The following is a 15,173-nucleotide window of genomic DNA, read 5'->3' on the forward strand; positions in this document are numbered from 1 at the left end:
GGAAGTTGAAATAAGGGGTATTACAGGGAAACCGGGAAAGATAATCAGCTCTAACGGTATGACAAAGCTTCTAAAAAAGGAACAAAGAGGTGTAATTGCACAATTATGTTCGCTAGATGTTTCCACATCGAAATCATCTATTTCTCCAGATCTCCAAAAAGTCTTGGACAATCATTCCAAGGTATTTGAGACTCCCAAAGGTCTCCCACCTATTCGTGATCATGATCATGCTATTCATCTTATTCCAGGAAGTGTTCCTCCAAACATTAGGCCGTACAGATATCCCTATGCCCAAAAGAGTGAAATTGAACGTATGGTTGTAGAAATGATAGAGGTTGGTATAATTCAACCTAGTCAAAGTTCTTTCTCTGCTCTAGCAGTATTGGTGCACAAGAAGGATGGATCATGGCGCATGTGTCCGGATTATAGGGAGCTCAACAAGCTCACTATTAAAGATAAGTTTCCCATTCCTTTCATTGATGAATTACTTGATGAATTACATGGATCAATTTACTTCGCCAAGTTGGATCTTCGTTCAGGATATCATCAAATCAGAATGAAGATTGAAGACATTCCAAAAACAACATTTAGAACTCATGAGGGTCATTATGAATTTTTGGTCATGCCTTTTGGCCTTACCAATGCACCTTCTACATTTCAAGGTTTGATGAATTCCATTTTCAAACCCTTCCTTAGAAAATTTGTGTTAGTATTTTTTGATGATATACTAATCTACAGCAAGTCTTGGAAGGATCATGTTGAACATGTTGACAGGGTGCTACAACTATTAGAGGAGAAACAACTATATGCAAAAAGATCCAAATGTTTCTTTGGAGTACAAGAGGTGGAATATCTGGGTCATATTGTATCTCATGAAGGAGTTAAGGTGGAACCTAGCAAAATTAAAGCCATTAAGGAATGGAAAATCCCCACATCCATAAAGCATCTGCGAGGATTTCTCAGGTTGGTAGGGTATTATTGCAAGTTTGTTAAAAATTATGGGAGAATAGCAGAACCTCTAACAACATTATTGAAGAAAGATGCATTTTCATGGACTCTAGAAGCAACAAAGGCCTTCAAACATCTTAAAGAGGCAATGTGTCAAGCACCGGTCTTAGCTACACCAGACTTCACAAAAACCTTTATTGTGGAATGTGATGCTTTAGGAAACGGAATTGGTGCTGTTTTAATGCAAGATGAAAGACCCATTGCTTTTGAAAGTCGTCCAATCAAGGGAAAGTTTTTACACAAAGACATTTATGAGAAGGAAATGTTGGCAATACTACACACACTTAAGAAATGGCGACCCTATCTAATGGGAAGACACTTCAAGGTAAAAACGGATCATGATAGCCTTAAATACTTTTTAGAACAAAGATTATCCTCTGAAGAGCAACAAAAGTGGGTCACAAAGATGTTGGGTTATGACTTTGAAATCATCTACAAAATAGGGAAGCAAAATGTGGTAGCAGATGCACTCTCAAGAAAGGATGAGGATGTGGAAGCATTGTTGTGCGCCATTTCTATTATCCAACTAGATTGGATAAACAAAGCAAAGGAGGAATGGAAGAATGATGAAGAAGTGTGGGAACTTATTCAAAAGTTACAACAAGATTCCAGTACATCTGATACATTTAGCTGGAAAAATGATTCGTTATGGTACAAAGATCACTTATACCTCTGTAAGAATTCCCAACTCAAACAAAAGATTCTTATGGAATTGCACAACCATATAAACAAATGTCCCTCAAGCAAGCTAAGAAGGATATTAAATTATCACCAAAGTATTACGGTCTGTACAAGGTGTTGCAAAAGATTGGTACTATTGCATACAAATTGGAGCTTCCTGCAGCTTCTCGAGTGCACCCAATTTTCCATGTTTCATGTTTAAAGAAGGTTATAGGCGACAAGCTCCCAATTCAAACAATATTGCCAGAACTTGACGAGGAAGGAAAAATTATATTGGAATCGGAAGCAGTCACAGAAACAAGAACTCGACAGCTACAAAATCGATCAATTTCAGAGTATCTCATCAAGTGGAAGAACTTATCTGCTGAAGATTCCACATGGGAGGATGAGAATTTTATACAAAAGCATCCAGAACTACTCAAGCATTGAGGACAACACTTTTTTGAAGGAGAGGGGCATGTTAGGTCCCTATAATACTAGTGATTACCCCATTACTATTGTAGTTATATCCCTTATTAATATTGTTGTGCCCCTATTGTCCCCATATTGTTATTACTGTGCCCCATAGAATCCATCTATTGTTATTTTTGTGCCTTTATATTATTATTGTTAGGTCGGTTGGGTTATATTGTGACTCCTTAGACTCCTATATATATAGAAAGGAAGTTTTGTCATTTGAATCATCAAAGAATCATTCATTTGTGTAATGTAAAGGAGGTTTCCCCCTCGAAGAGGCTGAATTATAAGGCATTGATCTATATTTTCTATCTTTTTGTGAGTTGGTTTCATAACAAGGACCCGACAACATGGAAGTTGACAGTACTACAATGTTGAATTAAGTTACGACATGTATGGCCGAAACCCAGAAAATGATAGAAGAAATTATTGCTGAAGAACTAGTCACTTTTGAGGACTAGTCCTTGACATGATACAAAATACCCAATATGACAAGTCAACTAAGAAATTGAGATTTAAAAAATTAGGGTTTTCAATAAGAAGGTGATTGTCCAATGAAAGTTCGAAGTTGGACCCATAGGTTTTCTAAAGTTGCATCAAACAATAAGTGAGGCATCACTCTGTTATGAAACAAGAAACAAAAATTTCAAAGCTCAGGAAGAGGATAAATGATCTTGAAGAAGTTCTAAATCTCGCTTCACTATTTATGACCATTGGCTATTTAAGCACTAGATATCGCAAACACTACCCCCTGCACATCCAAAGAATTAAGAAAGTTGTACACCTTTTGAATGCTGTCAAATCATATGTCACAACTAATATTAATAAGTAACTAGAATTTATTGAATAAGTATGGGAAATTTCATTGCATCTGAGGAACTTATCCCAAAGGATTCATTCATTTGTTGAATATCTAAAGAAATATCTCCAGGGTGATCAACAATTTCTGGATAATCAATTATCTACATTTATGAACAAATTTAATACTCTAAACGACTTCCAAATAACATAGCAAAACCTTCAAAATCCAAAAAGGTTAAAGCAAATCAAAGTTGGATGGTTTGCTCAGATAAAAATGTTAGATGTTTTTGTTGAGTGTTGAAATATTGATGATCATAGAAGTAACACCTTTCTCAAAGTTGTTAAAGTTATCAAGGACCTTAAGGGCCCACAAAAAATTAGAGATTCCCCAAGATATGTTAAAATAATAATTAGAGATCATTAAAACATCATTGGGTTCTAAATTCAACAACTTAATAGAATTTTTGAAGGCCGGACTAAAAAGGGATTGGTTACTTTTGTTAATGACAATAAGGACCTTATCTATGGTTGGAAAACTATTATCAGATGCACGAGAAATCGAGGAAGTGATCATTGAGTTACGAGTAAAGTAAAAGATCATGGTTCCTCCCATTAAGGAATATATTGAAGAATGGCTACACTAATCATTACAAAAAATTGTTAATCCTCAATAATTTCCGAAGTAGTTTGGATTATGATCTTTCCTACAACCATATAAACTCGATTCTTCTTCAACAATAAGAGATTGTTATTCCACAGTTTCTCCTTCTGCAATTTTGTGAGTGTCATTTTTCTTCTAAAGCAATTCTCTTATACCTTCCCAATCTTGGATTAATCCCACTTTATTGAATTTTTGCATATTTCCTAAAACCAATCCTTGATTATATTTACTCTTTTTATTCTAGGTACCTTTTATCATTACTATATGTCCACATGAGCCCAATATTGGTCCCATTAGGGGGAAAATGTATTTTATTTTTACGATTAAGTAACAAGATTTTGTGATTGTGCTTTAGGAACTTAACCATGTTTAGAGAATTCAAATATGTATATTATTTTTTGGACTCTTGTAGAGGGCTTATTTTGGGAAATTATTTCATTTTTGATTCTATATCTTTAATTTCCAAATAAGAATTAGAAATCTTATGGATGTTTTCTTATGCTCTAGCAATCCAGCACTCACATATCTCTCTCTCTTACGCACGTGATTTCACATGTCCTAAGTTTTCAACATTGTGATCTCTACTTTCCTTTCATGGTTATTGGATAAATTTCTTAAGTGTGACTGCTTGATGAAGATAAAAGAACTATAAAATATATTCACAAGTAATTACCATAGTTCAGAAATAGTGTTTGTATCCATTGCACTCTATTTTTCAACATGGTATCAACGCTTTGGTGAAGCAAGAAGTTGAAGATCACATCTAAGCATATGCAAGGAAATGAGTTGCTCTTTGTCTTCAAGCAAAGATAAATATTGAGGCACCTTAGACTAGGGCTTAGATCCAGCATAAACAAGTTACTTTTATTCCAAAACTTATGTCCTCAAAATCTAGAATGATAATATCATTTTATAGTTCTTTCTATCTATTGATCAATGCTTTTTGTTTCTATCTTTCTGAATTAGCTTTAAATATGTTTTGTCATATATTCTTATAGATGACACTGCGGAATGAAATTATGGAAAATTAATTTATTTACTTAATTTATGTTTCTTCCTAAAAGAACACCTAGTCCACTCACAGGTGCATGAGTTGAATGTTTAATCTTTAATATTCATTTCTTTTATGTATGAGTGTTTAAATAAAGGAGAACCACCTCTCTAAAATGTCAAGGGATTCTGGAAATAAACCCTATGAAATGGACATGTTTCCCTCTCAAGAAATAACGTCAACAAAAGTATGTCCCCAATCAGGATAACTAGGATTCAAATATTTGAAACTTCTATGAGATCTATAATAAAGATTTTCTGAGACCTGGATAACTTGAATATGGATATCAGGAATCCAAATGGATAAATATATCATATAGTAATGAATAATATGGATCCATATGTCGACCTTAGTAAGACATTTTTAAAGGTATTTTCAACAATTTATATATTAATTAACTCCTTGGAAAAAAAAACTATTAAATCAAATTGATATTGAACTTAGAAAAAATCACAAATTTCAAAAGGACAAATAAGTAATGAATAATTGATTATAAACTATATAATGGTAAAATGAATATAATATTCCACTAAAAAAAGGAGGTAGAAGAAAAATTTGTAGGCGTCCCATTATTGTATGAATTTTTCATACAATAATGGGAGTTGTTGTAGAGACTACAATCGGATATTAAGGAGTATCATCTCATATAGAGATACCAAATTTCTTGATGCCTTTAATAATATAGATGGACACCAAGTTGAAGAGATATACATCTTTCCATCCATAGATAGATGGGAAAATAGAAGGAGTAAATAGAACATTAATTCAATTTTTAAGGGGTTACACACATCCAAGAACCTCCACCAGTAAGTCACCTCTAATAATTATCTTATAATAGAGAAATCCAAACCTCCACTAATAGGTCCCCTTTTGAAACGTTTTTTAGATATTTTCAACCTTCACCCTTAAATTTTGTATATGGATAATAAGAAGGAAAGACACCACAAGAGAAGCATTAAAAGACAAATATTTTATTAAAATATCATATAGATCCATTTACAAGTGTCAATTGGGGCTATCTTGGGTAGTTGGGCAGAATGATTGTTATCTTCCCCACCCAGTTTCAACTCCCCACTAGAAACATGATGAGCTATAACGCCTTGATAAATATTGTTGTAACGACTTCGTGCCTATGAATGTTATTGTATTGGTTATGAGCCTTGTGAACACATAAGTGAGTATACTTATGGGTTAGCTTAGTACCAACAACCTCACTGTAGCCCTCAAGTTGAGAGGGAGATTGATTTTTTTCCTTGGAAATAAAAGATCCATTTACATATATAGGAGACATTGAAGAAGTCATACGAAAAGAATGATTGGCATGACCAACACAAAATTGGGAAGACATTCAGGTGGGAGATAAAATCTAGTTACATCTAAACAAATAAAGGCTACATGGTTCAAGTGATAATATCAAGGCTCTATGGCATGGTCCTTTTGAAGTGTTGGAGAAGGTAGTTGATAATTTTTACAAACTCATTCTACCTCCATATATGCACATTTACTCGGTAGTGAATATGGAAACCTGAAACTCTATGAGTCTTCCATGTTAGATTAGGGAAATGACGAGCATCACTTACCTACCATAGAGGATTTAACACCATAATTTGAGGTGGAGTTAGCTAAGGATATAATTTTATAGAAGTCCATAACAACTAGATGAGAGAGCATGAACTCTAGAATATTGGTTTGAAATGACAACTTTTAGGGGATTCAAAATGGTACTCCACGGATAAGGTAGAGAAATTTTTTCCTTAGTTTTTGGGGACCAAAAGCATCACAAAATGGGGAAGTATGCTCCAAAATTGATCATTATATAATTTTTCATCCATTTTGATATTTTTGGGGTGGAAAAAATGAAGTTAATGGATTGCATGGCCCATGTTGTAACATGAAATGACCAGGTTAAATTTTTTCAATTTTCCTCAACATTTGTGCAAATGGATCATGGTACAAGTTCAATAAGTTTTAGGTCCAACTCCTCTAAATGGTAAGAAAATAGAATTCTACTTTAAAGAACACAAGATTCTCCCTTCTCTCCTAGTCAAAATGATCATTATGAGTTTAGTAACTATGAGGATCAAGCAAAGGGTGGTGTAACAAATTAGAATGTACTAGAGTTTGATGTACCATATGAGGTGCAAGCAATTATTGAAGGAAAGTTTTGTCAATGTGTGCACACACAGAGAGGATAAGAATGCCAGAACCACTAGGATGATCGATAACAATTAGAGGAGCATTTTCAAATAGCAAACTCCTTTTAATCATTGCTTCAATTTTTTGTTGTGTTTTCTATACTATTAAAAGACCAAATGTGTCATGTTTTCAACAAGACATTGAGATATTGAAATATAAGCTTTATAAGTTCATCGTAGAGTATGGGTAGAAAATTTTTATGCATGTGAGAAAGCACCTCCATCTACATGGTCATTTAGATCTTGAAATGGTTATTACTCATATGACTTGTTTTACAAATATTGCATCTTGTATGAATCTCTCACTTCCTTATAAGGATAAAAAACCTAAAGGGCATTGGGATAACATAGAAAATATGAAGCAAGAGGTTAGAAAACCAAACATTGACTTGTGCTTTTGTTCCATGGTACCACTTCTAGCATTGTTGAGCCAACTGCCATTTACTTCAATGAGAGATCAATGACTTCAATTATTGAAGGAAAGTTTTGTCAATGTGTGCACACACAGAGAGGATAAGAATGCCAACACCACTAGGATGACCAATAACAATTAGAGGAGCATTTTAAAATAGCAAATCCTTTTAATCATTGCTTCAATTTTTTGTCGTGTTTTCTATACTATTGAAAGAACAAATGTGTCATGTCTTCAACAAGACATTGAGGTATTGAAATATAAGCTTTATAAGTTCATCATAGAGTATGGTTAGAACATTTTTATGCATATGAGAAAGCACCTCCATCTACATGGTCATTTATGACTTGTTTTACAAATATTGCATCTTGTATGAATCTCTCACTTATAAGGATAAAAAACCTAAAGGGCATTGGGATAACATAGAAAATATGAAGCAAGAGGTTAGAAAACCAAACATTGACTTGTGCTTTTGTGCCATGGTACCACTTCTAGCATTGTTGAGCCAACTGCCATTTACTTCAATGAGAGCTCAATGAATTCACTTCATCCTTCCCTCACAACCTACTCGATAACTAATATAAGGTAGGGGGAGGAGGGATTTCCAAATTAAAAAAAATTAATGGTTTGGGCAAAGCGATTATGTGGTGGTCATAGATTGGGTCTAGCCACACTCTACACTCATGATATTTCGAAACTGCCTAAACGCCCCCCCCCCCTGCCCCCCGAAATGTATGGTAAGCTAACAAGTGGTAAGATGATAGTATTGTTAAATGGAAAATGTAGAAACTTGGTAACAAGTTCATTATTCCATATGGACACAATAAGCACAAGGATGTTGCTATAGTAGCAATGAGAAAGTCGGTGGAATTTGACAACAAATTCGACATTGGAGTAAAATGGATGGAAGAGTAGGATAAACTTGATATATGCATTAAAATCCAAGAAATAGGGCAATACACATATTTCAAGAACTTGAGAAAATCCAAACAGTCTAGGAAGATGATGTGGTCATCATTAAAAGTATACCAAGGACTCACTCGATTTTCTATAACAAACATTCCTTCTTCTTTAGTAGAAAATAATTTGGAAGTTCTAAATTTCTGGTAACAAGCTAGTTGTTGCCAAATAACTAATTGTTACTAGATTTACTATAGTGACCCAACATTTCTAGAATTCTTGTTAGTAAAAGATAGCATAAAAATTATTTAATCGAAAAATGTTTTTTTCATGCATTGAAATAAGAAATAACCCATAAAATTTACTTAAACACGGAACACCAAATTTGCGTGGAAAACCCCATTTTGGGAAAAAAACCACGGGGAAAGGGTTTATTAGATTTTTATTATCACAATGAAAATCTTTATACATTTCACTCGCTTCATTCTTTCTCACCCATACATTTCCGTTTTTACTCACACCCCTATATATACAAATATTTCATTCTAATACCATGGGCACTAACAACTTTGACTTCATTTGGTCTCATGCCTAACAATCTCCCACTTGAGCCCAAATAGAAGCTTGAGTGAATGTTTTTGACATTGTTTTCTCTTCTCGCTACTAATCCTTTCCTAAGATGCATTTTTATCACGTTTGCATTACTCAAACCATTTTTATCCCTTAGCAAAGTCTTCGTTAACATATCAACTAGATTTTCTGTAGTGTTTATTTTCTCCTATTTTAGTAGCCCATCATTTAACACTTCATGGATCCAATGATATCGAACATCAATGTACTTTGTCTTAGAATGATATGCTGGATTTTTTGTTAAATGAATAACACTCTAACTATCACAATCCAACAAATATTATCTTGTTTTATTCCTAACTCTCCTAAAAACCATTGCATCCACAACATCTCTTTGTAAGCTTTTGTGGCAGTGATGTATTCTTCCTCTGTTGTGGAGAGGGTCACTACTTTCTGCAATCTGGACATTATGGATACTGCTACACCCACAAAAGTACATAAATAACCAGTGGTGGACTTTATAGTATCCACATCTCCAGCCATGTTTGCATCTGTGTAACCTTCAAGAACAACATTGTTATTACCAAAACATAAACAATAATTACTAGTACCCTTGAGATACCTCAAAATCCACTTTACTACTTGCCAATGTTGTTTGTTTGGATTTGCAAGGAACCTGCTCACTACTCCCATTGAATATTTTTATGTGGATGAGTACATACCATGACATACATCAAGCTACCAACGACTAAAGCATAAGTGATTTCTCATTTCCTCCTTCTTCTTGTCATCATAAGGGCACAAATCAACACTAAGTTTGAAGTGTGATGCTAGGGGTGTACCAACTGGTTTGGAATCCTTCATATTGAACTTATATAACACCTTTTCAATATATTTTTCTTGTGACAACCACAAATTTTTGTTCTTTCTATCATGTATAATCCTCATGACCAATATTTGTTGTGTTGGACCTAGATATTTCATTGCAAATTTATTGCTCAAGTCCTTCTTCAACTTATTAATCATGTTCTTATTATGTCCAACAACTAGCATATCATCCACATATAACAATAGTATAAGATACCTTTGTTTGTCATACCTTTTGACATAGACACAATGATCAGCCTCTAGTCTTTTGAAGCCATGCTCCAACATAAATGAATCAAATTTCCTATACCATTGGCGAGGTGCCTTTTTCATCCCATAAAGGCTCTTTTTCAATCTGCAGATAATATCTTCATTACCTTTTACCTTGAATCCTTTCGGTTGTTCCATAAAAATTTCTTCCTTCAATTATCCATGAAGAAAAGTTGTCTTCACATCTAATTGTTCACATTCCAAGTCTAAAGCAGCAACAATACCAAGAATAATTCTTGTAGAAGAAATTTTAACAACAGGTGAATTTTTTTTTGTAAAGTCAATACCTTCTTTTTGTGCAAATCCCTTCACCACTAGCCTTGCTTTATATCTTTCCTTCTTCTCCTCACCCTCATGTTTAATCTTGTATACCCATTTGTTTTATGGGGAATTTCTTCCTTTTGGAAGCTTCACTAGTTCCCAAGTTTTATTTTTCAACAAAGAGTCCATTTCTTCCTCCATTGGTTTCTTCCACTTTTCGCTACTTTCCACTTCACAAGCTTCTTGAAAACAATTAGGTTCACCTTCATCAGTTAGCAAAATATAATATGAGGGTGGATACTTTTGTGACTACTTTTGAGGCCTAATAGACATGCGAACCAACTTTGGTGGTGTGTTTTCCACTTGAATCTCTTATAATGGTCGTGACAAGTTTTGTTCTTCTCGTTGTCCATCCTATTCTTGATTTTGTTGCTCGGATTCTTCCAATGGTGGGATATTTTCATTTTTTCTATAAACCTATCAACAATTTCCTTAACCTCTGTTTCATCTGCAGGCCTTTTATACATCTCAAATTCATTAAATATTACATCCCTGCTTCTAAAAATTTTGTGATTAATTGGATCCCATAGATGATAACCAAACTCACCATTTGCATGTCCCAGAAAAATGCACTTCCTTGATTTATTATCTAATTTGCTTCTATGTTCTTTGGGCATATGCATAAATGCTTCACATCCAAAAAAAAGTAGGTGAGAATAATTTACCTTTTTACCAATCCAAACTTCTTTAGGAATACCACCATCTAGGATTGTAGAAGGTGAGAGATTGATGAGGTAACAAGTTGTCCTTACTGCTTCTACCCAAAAATTATTTTCCAATTCGGAATTCTCATGTTTAATGCCAAACTTATTACAATAATTCTTGAATGCATTAGAGTAATAATCCCCACCATTGTCTGTTCTCAAACACTTCAACAATTTATTAGTCTCCCTTTCAACAACATGAATTTTCTAAAATATCTCAAACACCTCAACTTTGCTTTTCATAGGGTATGTTATGTAACCAGCTCACAAAATAGAATAAAAGATAGATAAACAACTTCAAAACCTCTTGGAGGGGCAAACCTCCTTTACATTACACAAATGAATAATTCTTGGATGATACAAATGAAAAAACCTCCTTTCTATATATAGGAGTCTAAGGGGTCACAATATAATCAAAGCTGACATAACATGTTATGAAACCAGCTCAAGAAAAGATATAAAAGATAGATCAACGCCTTAGAATTCAGCCTCTTCGAGGGGGCAACCTCCTTTACATTACATAAATGAAAAATTCTTGGATGATACAAATGACAAAACCTCCTTTCTATATATAGGAGTCTAAGGAGTCACAATAGAATCCAGCCAACCTAACAATAATAATATAAAGCCACAAAAATAACAATAGAGGGATTCTATGGGGCACAGAAATAACAATATGGGGGTAATAGGGGCACAACAATATAAATAAGGGGTATAACTACAATAGTAATGGGGTAATCACTAGTATTATAGGGACCCAACATGCCCCTCTCCTTCAAAAAAGTGTTGTCCTCAACGCTTGAGTAGTTCTGGATACTTCTGCATAAAATTCTCATCCTCCCATGTGGAATCTTCAGCGGATAAGTTCTTCCACTTGATAAGATACTCTGAAATTGATCGATTTCGTAGCTATCGAGTTCTTGTTTCTGTGACTGCTTCCGGTTCCAATATAATTTTTCCTTCCTCGTCAAGTTCTGGCAATATTGTTTGAATTGGGAGCTTGTCACCTATAACCTTCTTTAAACATGAAACATGGAAAACTGGGTGCAATCGAGAAGCTGCAGGAAGCTCCAATTTGTATGCCATAGTACCAATCTTTTGCAACACCTTGTACGGACCATAATACTTTGGTGATAATTTATTATCCTTCTTAGCTTGCTTTAGGGACATTTGCTTATATGGTTGTAGCCGTAGGAATACCCAATCACCTACATCAAAACTTCTTTCACTGCGATGTTGATCTGCCTGTTGTTTCATTCTATTTTGTGCCAACACGAGGTTATCCTTTAAGAGTTGGAGGACTTGTTGTTGATGTTCGATGTGATGTTCCACTGCCTGAACCTTAGAATTTTCTCTTAAATATGATGTGATGGATGGTGGTTGATATCCATAAAGTGCCATAAATGGGGTCATTTTTGTTGCTGTATGGAAGGAAGTGTTATACCACCATTCAGCCAGAGGCAACCATTTGACCCATTGTGTCTGTTTATCAGATACAAAGCAACGAAGATATCCTTCCAAACATTTGTTTACTATCTCAGTTTGCCCATCAGATTGAGGATGATAAGATGAGCTATGAGCTAACTGAGTACCAAGACAAGAAAATAATTCTGTCCAAAAATTTCCAGTGAAAATGGGATCTCTGTCACTTACAATAATCTTTGGGTTTCCATGTAGCTTTTGAACTGTTTCCATAAATGCAGTAGAAACTGTACTGGCTTTAAATGGATGTGATAATGCACAAAAGTGTGCATACTTGGTAAGTCTGTCAACTACCACCATGATGACACTCTTTCCCTCAGACTTGGGTAAACCTGTGATAAAATCCATTGAAACCTCCTCCCAACGTTGGCTTGGAATGGATAAAGGTTGTAATAGACCCGGTGTCTTAATTGTTTCAACTTTATTTTGCTGGAAAACCAAACATTCCGCCACAAACTTTTGAATATCTGATTTAAGGCCATCCCAAAAAAAATCCTTCTTAACCCTGTGGTAAGTTTTTAAAAATCCTGAGTGCCCTCCTAAGGGAGAAGTGTGCAATTCCATAAGAATCTTTTGTTTTAGCTGGGAATTCTTACAGAGGTATAAGCGATCTTTGTACCATAACGAATCATTTTGCCAGCTAAATGTATCAGAAGTACTGGAATCTTGTTGTAGCTTTCGAATAAGTGCCCACACTTCTTCATCATTCTTCCATTCCTCCCTTGCTTCGTTTATCCAATCTGGTTGGATAATAGAAATGGCACACAACAATGCTTCCACATCCTCATCCTTTCTTGAGAGTGCATCTGCCACCACATTTTGCTTCCCTTTTTTGTAGATGATTTCAAAGTCATAACCCAACATCTTTGTGACCCACTTTTGTTGCTCTTCAGAGGATAATCTTTGTTCTAAAAAGTATTTAAGGCTATCATGATCCGTTTTTACCTTGAAGTGTCTTCCCATTAGGTAGGGTCGCCATTTCTTAAGTGCATGGAGTATTGCCAACATTTCCTTCTCATAAATAGCTTTGCTTAAAAACTTTCCCTTGATTGGACGACTTTCAAAAGCAATGGGTCTTTCATCTTGCATTAGAACAGCACCAATTCCATTTCCTGAAGCATCACATTCCACAATAAAGGTTTTTGTGAAGTCCGGTGTAGCTAAGACCGGTGCTTGGCACATTGCCTCTTTAAGATGTTCAAAGGCCTTTGTTGCTTCCGGAGTCCATGAAAATGAATCTTTCTTCAATAATGTTGTTAGAGGTGCTGCTATTCTCCCATAATTCTTAACAAACTTGCGATAATACCCTGTCAACCCAAGAAATCCTCGCAGATGCTTTATGGATGTGGGGATTTTCCATTCCTTAATGGCTTTAATTTTGCTAGGGTCTACCTTAACTCCTTCATGAGATACAATATGACCCAAATATTCCACCTCCTGGACTCCAAAGAAACATTTGGATCTTTTTGCATATAATTGTTTCTCCTCCAATAGTTGTAGCACCCTGTCAACATGTTCAACATGATCCTTCCAAGACTTGTTGTAGATTAGTATATCATCAAAAAATACTAACACAAATTTTCTAAGGAATGGTTTGAAAATTGAATTCATCAAACCTTGAAATGTTGAAGGTGCATTGGTAAGGCCAAAAGGCATGACCAAAAATTCATAATGACCCTCATGAGTTCTAAATGCCGTTTTCGGAATGTCTTCAATCTTCATTCTGATTTGATGATATCCCGAACGAAGATCCAACTTGGTGAAGTAAATTGATCCATGCAATTCATCCAGTAATTCATCAATAACAGGAATGGGGAACTTATCTTTAATAGTGAGCTTGTTGAGCTCCCTATAATCTGGACACATGCGCCATGATCCATCCTTCTTGTGCACCAATACTACTGGAGCTGAGAAAGAACTTTGACTCGGTTGAATTATACCAGCCTCTAGCATTTCTGCAACCATACGTTCAATTTCACTTTTTTGGACATAGGGATATCTGTACGGCCTGATGTTTGGAGGAACACTTCCTGGAATCAGATGAATAGCATGATCATGATCACGCATAGGTGGGAGACCCTTGGGAGTCTCAAATACCTTGGAATGATTGTCCAGGACTTTTTGGAGATCTGGAGAAATAGATGATTCCAATGTGGAAACATCTAGCGATCATAATTGTGCAATTACACCTCTTTGCTCCTTTTTTAGAAGCTTTGTCATACCATTAGAGCTGATTATCTTTCCTGGTTTCCCTGCAATACCCCTTAATTCAACTTCCTTTCCTTCCGCAGAAAATTTGATGAAAAGTTCTTGAAAATTAAAAGCTATTGTACCCAAGGATTGTAGCCATTGGACTCCTAGTACAACATCCGCACCTCCCATTGGAATGGAAAGCATTGGGCTAGTCAATACATATTCTCCCATGGATAGCTTGATATTATGGCACTTTCCAGAGCAATTTATTGTTCCTCCATTTGCAATCATCACTTGACACTCTGGTGCTGGATATAGGAAGCAATTCAATTCTTTTGCTACCCTACAATGAATAAAATTGTGGGTGCTTCCTGAATCAATCAACACTATTACCTTTTTCTTCTTGATTTGTCCTTCTATCTTGATGGTTTGAGGAGTGGTAATTCCCGCCAATGCATTACAAGATATGGTCGGATTTATTTGTTCTTCATCTAGGCTTTGTTCCTGGAGTATATCTTCTTCTTTTGACCTTTCTTGCTCCTTTTCTTCTTCCTCTTCACAATCTATGTAGAATAATTTCTTCTCAGCACACTTATGACCT

The sequence above is a fragment of the Pinus tabuliformis genome, chromosome 3_1, assembly GCF_031772625.1.
Source record: "Pinus tabuliformis cultivar Carrire ecotype Pingquan chromosome 3_1, CPIR1, whole genome shotgun sequence".
NCBI lineage: Eukaryota > Viridiplantae > Streptophyta > Pinopsida > Pinales > Pinaceae > Pinus > Pinus tabuliformis.